This window comes from Copadichromis virginalis, linkage group LG4 (assembly GCF_057382275.1).
Source record: "Copadichromis virginalis isolate Kocher_CV1m ecotype Utaka linkage group LG4, C_Virginalis_male_GT1.1, whole genome shotgun sequence".
In the NCBI taxonomy this organism is placed as follows: domain Eukaryota; kingdom Metazoa; phylum Chordata; class Actinopteri; order Cichliformes; family Cichlidae; genus Copadichromis; species Copadichromis virginalis.
The window spans coordinates 4,674,620-4,682,906 of record NC_140621.1 but is presented as its reverse complement, the minus strand read 5'-3'; positions in this window follow the sequence as shown (position 1 = coordinate 4,682,906).

Sequence of the window (8,287 nt, the reverse complement as noted above, 5' to 3'; positions counted from 1 at the left end):
GCATGTTTAGTAAATATGCATGCGGTGTTTAAATCATGCCAAGTCAGCATGCGGCCTGAGGGTCTTACGTGTATGAGGGAGGAAGCTGCACATAGATGAGCTAAAAATGAATCAGAATAAGAGAAAAAGAAAAATGTGAGAACCTCCAGAGTCATATTTCATTGTTTTATGGACTGTTAGGGTGGCCTTGCTGCAGGGCACCACAGTGCTGCCAGCACGCTATGCATTAAATGTTACACATTTATGTGAATCCCCCCCCCCTCCTCTTGAGTTCCCTTTAACCCCCATGGTGTCTCAAACAGAAGCATCTTCTTTTTTAGGCTGTTGCTCTTTTGACTTTCCATATTCCACCTCGCCACTCCCCCTCCCCCAAACACTCCCTGTTTGTCTTTCAGACTGCTGACAGCAAACCCACCGTGCACAGTTTTTTCCCCTAGCTGTCCACCTCAGGATCCAGACATCCCATCTGCAGATAGGTAGGATTTAACAGCATTGGTGAATACATTTAAGCAGGTATGCTGGGGTTTCTGCACAGGAAGCCACTTCTGTGATTGAAAGTACATGGTGTACTTGTCCTGACGCGCATGAGCAACATAGTTGTTTTGCCCAAAGAGATGTTTTCCTTCTTTTCTGTAAAAATAATGCTTACAGTGGACACCGGGTAATCTGATGACATGTCTTTTTTTCCTTGAATAGTGGAATTTGGTCATAATTTGTTCGTGCTTTACCCCATGACTTCATGCCAGTGAAATTACGCATGAGTGAGCATTATTTTTGGGAGAGAAGGTGACGGAAAGAGGAGTCTGTTTGTTTTTTAAAAGCAAAGAACTAAGTGGTTGGCATTGTATGCTAATGTAATTTAGGGACACTTTTCTCTGTGGAATATGAATGAGGAGTTTGGACTGTTGGATTGTTTCAGGGTCCTGAAACAATCCGAGTGTGAGTCCTGGCTGATGTGTGGCTGAGATCGTAAAAGAAAAGAAGTAAAAAAAAGAAAAGAAAAGCATGTGTTGTTTTATCGTGAAACTCCGCAGCGGTGGCTACAAAAACGGCCTAAGTTAATAATGCTCACACACATGCATTCACTCCCTCTTCCTTAAATGGGATTGTGACAAGTGTATAAATCTTTTCAAGCCACATAGTGGGAGCAGAATTACACAGAATTATGATCCTTATTCAAGCAGCAGTTGTGGCTAATTGAGTGTCATCTTCAGGGTGTCTGATGTACACCCAGTTCCTGTTAAACGATCCGTCTTTGTATGAGGTGTGGACTCTGGACAATGACTTCCACTTCCTGTGCTTTACTGAATTCAAATTAATATTTATAAGACAATCACAGTTGTTATTATTATTATTATTTTCTTTTTAATGATGATGGTGAAAGGAAATTCCTTTTTATTTCTATTTATTCCAACATTCCCAAGGGTCTCACCTTTGTCTGTTCTGGTTAATTTTTTTTAAAGCAAAGTTAGTCTGTATCCAAAAAACAAACAAACAAATTTGTTAGAATCTAACCAGCAGCTCTGAAGGCGCCAGGCCACAACATGAAACGATAAAGCAGTATGCTCAGTGTAGCTCAGCTGGTGTATTAAAATGGATCTGACACACTTTTCAGACTTACAGAATAGACTGCATTTCACTTAGTTGCAAGTTGAAGGCTGAAAATCAAACTGGCCTCTTTTCTTCGTATTTTCCGTATATTATTTTATTTACTCTGGAGCTAGTTAGCTTAATTTAGCATGAATACTCCACATGTGACCAAATATCCCAATGTCAGGTTTTCACCTATTTGAAGAAAAAAAAATTCACAATAACAGTAATATTACAGTACAGTAATATTAAATATATATTACAGTACAAATATATAAATGAAATCAGGAAAAATGCATTTGTACCATACCAAAGCTGTAAGCTAGCTGTTCCCAACAGCTAGCTTACAGCTTAAAGTAAGCTAACAATGTCCTGGCGCTGTGTGTGTGTGTGTGTGTGTGTGTGTGTGTGTGCCACTTTTTCTTTTCTTGGTGGGGACCAAAATCTGAAATTTACTATCCTCGTGGGGACCACCAGCCCTATTGGTTCCCACGAGTTCGATGGCATTTTTCACACTCAAAGTGTGGTTTTAGTGTCAGGGTTATGGTTATGGTTAGGTTTAGGGTAAGGGTTAGGCATTCATTTTTGATGGTTAGGGTAAGCGCCATGGGAAAGCATTATGTCAATGAGATGTCCCCACTAGGACAGCAACACCTGACGTGTGTGTGTGTGTGTGTGTGTGTGTGTGTGTGTGTGTGTGTGTGTGTGTGTGTGTTTGTGTGTGTGTGTGCGTGTGTGTGTGTGTGCTTTTCCCAGAAAATTTGTTTTCCCTTTCTCCAAATTATGGTTAGGGTGGAGTTAGGGTTAGAGTTACCCACTCAGACCTCGAGGGGTTAACTGTCTGCTGACATCACCAAAATGGCAGCCAAATGAATAAAAGGAAAACCAATCTTCTGATCATAAAGGAAAGGTAAAAGCAGCAGACAGATTAAAAACCAATATTTATAAAAGTTATACCGTATAAGTGAGTAAATCTACATGCTGGATGAAAAGCAAAACCTTTATCTTGGCAGCGAGTAGGAACCGTTGTGAATAGAATTGGAGTCAGGATGGAGGGATTGAGGCCCCTGCTCTTCGGTGGGTTGCAGGAAAAGTGGAGCAGAGAGATGATGAGACATCATGAAGGTTAATTTTTTTTAAAGCAAAGTTAGTCTGTATCCAAAAAACAAACAAACAAATTTGTTAGAATCTAACCAGCAGCTCATCAAAAAACTCAATCAGAACATTAATTAATAGTAAAAATTACAATTAGCAGCCTTCATCCTAACTCTGACATTCCACGCAGTTCTCATGTGACCTTGGGAAAACTTTGGAGTTTGGTCACATTTTCCCACAAGGACACTTGGCTTCACTGATTTTGACTAAATGCAATAAATAAAGGTATTTAATTTTGCCTAGTGATTGTAAAAGATGGTGCCCTTTAACGTGTTTCCTTGTTATATATATTCCTTGACCTTTCAGGAATGGCAGCCATGAGCTGTGATGAAGACTTGCAGTTGCACAGAATTACCAGTAGATGGCAGCTTTTTGACAGACAGCTCTCGTTGGAAGACGAGCTGTCATGGTTGTCATGTGTGTGTGTACTTGCTTACACACACACACACACACACACACACACACACACACACACACACACACACACACACACACACACACACACGTACGTTCATTTCACAGTCCACAAAACAACAACTTTAAAAACCTGACTTCAGGCCACTCTGATTTCTGATTTTTCATTTCACAGACATAGTAGTGGTATTGGTCGCTTCAGTGCATCATGGAGTTTTTATCTATTTTCTGAATGCCTGAACTAACACCTGTTAAGTAGTATTATAGGCATCAAACCTGTGTGATGAACCTCATAAATAAGGAACCCCAACAAATTCTAGAATCCTTTTTCTGTCCTTGTTCCTAAATCTTCCTCTTCTGGGTCACTGCCCTTTCACCTCTTCCACCCCCTCCCTCAGTTCTTGACTGCTATGTACACACGTGTGCTTCCCCTCTCACATGTTTTATCTCCTCCCACCTCCCGCTGTGCTCCCCTCCCCTTTCACCAGCTCGCTCACATCTCTACTTTCTCTCTCTGTCTGTCTCCGTTGGTGGCGCTGGGATCCATAGGCGTTCAGAGGACAAGAACTGGACAGCATACGCACCCTCAACACCACGTAGCAGCACCACCGCAGACATGTCGGACTCTGAAACCGCCGCCGCCCCTGCTGAGGCCCCCGTCCCTGCTGCTTGTGCAAACATCAAGGCTGACCTGGACAAGTGGTAGGTGCATGTTGGAGTGATTAAAAGAAAAACAGTTTATATGTTTCTCATTTGCATATTTGCATATCCTTTAGAGTTGAAGAAAGGTTCTTATCCCAGACGCCAAAAACATAATAGGAACCTCTTGCAGTTATTGGGTACACCTTTGATGCCTACACAAGTTCATCTCTGACTCTCAGAGTTGCCTTTAAACGTTTACACGCTGAGAAGTCAAAACCGAATTATCTGGATCATTCGTGATGTTCTTGGCCGTTACTTAACGAGCTATCAAACTGGAAAGAAAAACACCACGGCACCCAAATTAAGGGGGAGACTCGCATGTGTGGCAGCGGCTGGTCGTGGACTGCGGTATCCTAAAGTGCGCCATCCCAAAATGGAGTCGCTTCAGCGGTCATTGGCGTTTGCACTAAAAGTCTCCACATCTTGCGTGTTGAGATGTAAATGAATTTGACAACCTAGCTGAGCGCAAGTTTGAAGGTTATGAAAACTTAGGGTACCCCATGTAGGGCAAAGCGATTAAGGGATTAATGATGCGTGACAGCGGTGGTGATGCTCGATGCTTGGCCATACGGATGGATGGAGGCTGGGAATCTGCTTACGTCACTTGCCTCCCTTTCCCCAGAATTCCTCGCGTTAGCTCGTTCTGTTCGTATCCAGTGTCTCCTTTAGCCTCTTGCTATGTCAACGGACACAACAGATGCTGCTTTGTGAGAATGGAGGATAGCAATGACATAACACTACTACAGACATTTAGAGGTCTGAGTTCTTCACAGTCAAGTTCAATGAACTCCAGGGAACAGTTTTTATAGTGATTTCTTCAGTTGTAGTTGGAATTTGAGCTGTTCTGGTGTTAATAATTATGTGCTGGCAAAGTAAACACATTTTATTGATAGCAAAAGCTGCCCAGTTTTCTTCAGCCAGCCTGTTTAGTCTTGATAAGGTGGATATGAATGTGTGAAGCTATTAGATAAGCAAGCAGGTTGAGTGGGAATGGAAGGCATGGCATGGGTAATTGGCTAATCATGCGCCAGTGTGTTGATGACCTTTCCGATACCTCTGATATTTCTAGGTGAATGTTGAGGTTTAACATATATTCAAATGAAATATACAACTGATAACTGATTGATAAGTTCAGTTCCTCTTATGTTAAAGAATACACTGGGCACTCTGGCAAAAGCTGGCACTCTCAAGAGTATTTGAAAGTAAATGTTTTAAGGTGATAAGATGTTCTGTTGCTCATGCGGCATATCATGGTTTTACAAGATTATACTGTATGCGGGTCATTGCATGAAGCTGACCTGAACTTAACCTTGAAAGGTTGAAAATCAGGCAGCACCAGCACTATTTGTCCTTTAAGTTGTATAGAGCCAGAGTTAATTGTCCTACACTGATATTTGTCCCATAACCTGTAATTTCTGTGGCATCACTTTTTAAACTAGGGATAAATTTAACAGAAAAATAATTATGCTAACAAATTAATCATCAGTGAGTGCAGAATGGCAATCACTGTGAAATCAGTGTGTGTGTGTGTGTGTGTGTGTGTGTTGAGCTTAGAAATGTCACCAGAATCAGCAACTTTACAGAGTAATTTTAAGGAATTTTAGCTATTAGTTTAAGCTAGCTTCACAGACCTGGTTTGTTGTTTACCTTCTTACAGTGCTATTTTTGGCCACATGGGCCTTGTAAATGACCCATTCATTAAGAATGGGAGAATTAGGTACTAACTGGTAAACACACAGCACTTACCTGCTTAGCAATTAGCAGCTAAATGTTAAATTAAAACTACAGGGGTGTGTCGTGTTGGTAGCAGCTAATGCTAGCATTCTAGGCACGGCCCCATCGTTCTAATTCCCTAAGATCTGTAAGCAGACTTTTTTATATGAAACTGAAAGTCTAACCTCTTAGCTGTTGGGAATCCCACACTCATTCAGCTTTGCTCCTAAATTCATACGCTACATGTAAAAAGTAGATTTATTTTGCTGATACTGACATTCAAATTAACTTCTTTGGTTTAAGGTACAGTTTATACAAGTCAGCTCTCTATAGGACTTGCATCAGTATACATGCTCGCTTATATGATGGATGCTCCTGTGTACATTCATGTGCTGAAAGGAAGAATTCTTGCTATACTGCGGTCTCCATCAGTGTTATCCCAGCCAATTTTGAGCCAACTGTAGAGCCAAGAGGGCTCTGCCCTGTGTAAGCAATATATCAGAAATACCTGCGTATTTATAGACAGCAGCTTGTCAAAGTCATGGATAGAAATGTTACGAGTGTGACTGTATATGCTGGGTATCATTGCATGTTACTAGTCGGAGGTCACATTACTGCTCCACCTGACACCTGCTCCTTTTTAAGCAGGGCAGCCAAATAAGCAAACGCTTCTCTTTCACACCCAGCTGGAAACTTAGAGGGCAGCCATGATTAATATAGTCATGACCCTGTCAAGGTCACAGTGGCAAAGTCACACAGAGGTGAAGTGAGCAGGTTAAAAACTAAAATGTAATGCATGAACAGTATATCAACTATATTTTCCTTGACATTTATGATGAACTGAACTTGACGATGACTAACTAGCATTAATAAAGTGTTAAAAACATTATAAATTATAAATATATGTTTATTCCATACATTTTTCAAAAATTGCTCTTATTGATAAATGAATCACATGTTGTGTTATTTGTTTCAACCAGAGGCCTCAAATAAAGACGGCACGATACCACTTTTTTATGTCCGATACCAATACCAATATCATAAATTTGTAATAATATCTGCCGATACTGATATGAATCTGCTATAGCGTATTTTTTAATCAATAAAACTGTTTGTTTTTTTATATCTTGCTGCATTTTGTATAAGTTCATACTTTTTGTCTTAAAAAGACAAAAAAACAAAACCACTAAAGCTATTCTCTTATACTTGTATTCAAAAAATACACTGCACCCAAAATAGTTCATAGTTCTAATAAACTTAAATCCTCCATCCTCCCTATTCTGGTATTTTAAAGAGTACTTAGCAGAAATATTAAACAACCTAACTAATAGGGCTGCCAACTCCCAGCAAAAAAATTGGGAACCACCCTCCGCCTCGTTTTGCTTAATTGACGTAATCAACTTTAATTTAATGCACGTGTACAAAATTTTTTTTTAAATTAAAAGAAATGCACAGAAATAAATTTTTTTTCTACAATAAATAAATAGATAGAAATCTTTCTTCAACAGAATTGCAGACTGCACAGATGGTACCTTTCCAAAGAAAAAAGTACTATAGCTTACTAGGGTATATATTCAGGGATGCACATAAGTGGTCCGCAGGTGCGCATTCGCTGTCAAAATAAAAGATGCGCAACAGATAAGAAGCACATATTCGAGAAAACGCGCTTCTTTTGCATAAGTAATTGCTTACGGAGCTTGCTTCTTCGACATCTTTAAGAGTTCTGAACAAATGTCTGTCCTCCTCCAGAACATCTTATGTACACAAACACACGTTCCAACTTCTTATCCGGTGCGCGTCTTTTATTTTGACAGCGAATGCGCACCTGCGGACCATTTATGTGTACCCCTGTATATATTAGACTTAACAGTTACTATATACAGTAATGGACTTCTATACATTTTACATCAGATGAAAAATTTGGTTGTAAGATTCAGATAATTCATTATTAAAAGCTCGACATTTTAAATGAGAATAAGAAAGAAAAGTATGTCTTTGTGCCCCCTTGTCCCTGTTATTGCCGTCCCTGGCCCCCTGGCATAACTTTGCTAGATCTGCCCCTGCACAGTTACCAGCTGTCAGCTGCATAGAAAAGAATCCTGGTGTAGAAAGTAAATAGAGAAGAGGCAGTCGCTCCATATATCAGTTGTTTAGCTTAGCGTGGGAATGCTTTACAAACATTCAGAGATGAACTTACACACTTGCTTTACTTCTCTCTGGGATCACTTCCTCGGAGATGAAATGCCGGGTTGGTAGCAACGCTCCAAATGCTCAACCAGACCGCCAACAGGTCTGGCGCGCCACAGCCGCTCTATCACGTGACGCATACTGCTCCCACGTGCTAAGGTTCTGAGCTGAGTTATGCCATGTCGCAAGTTTTGTGAGGTGCTTTGGGGATATTTAATGGATCGGATTACATTTTTTATATCTCTCCGATATCCGAGCCAGTAATTTAGGTCAGTATCGGACCGATGCTTAATATCGGATCGGTCCATCCCTAGTCTCAAAACACCTCTAGCTGCTCCAGTGGCTCCCTTAATTTATTTAAATTCATTTATATAAATGAATAAATTTATAAAAGAAGGCAATGTGCCATGTTTATCAATGTAACTTCTATTTATTGCTGCTGAAAATTATTCCTTAAATTGTCTAGTTGTAAAAACGTGTAACCTATACCTGTATGTACCTAGGGTGCTACGTGTTTTATTTATTA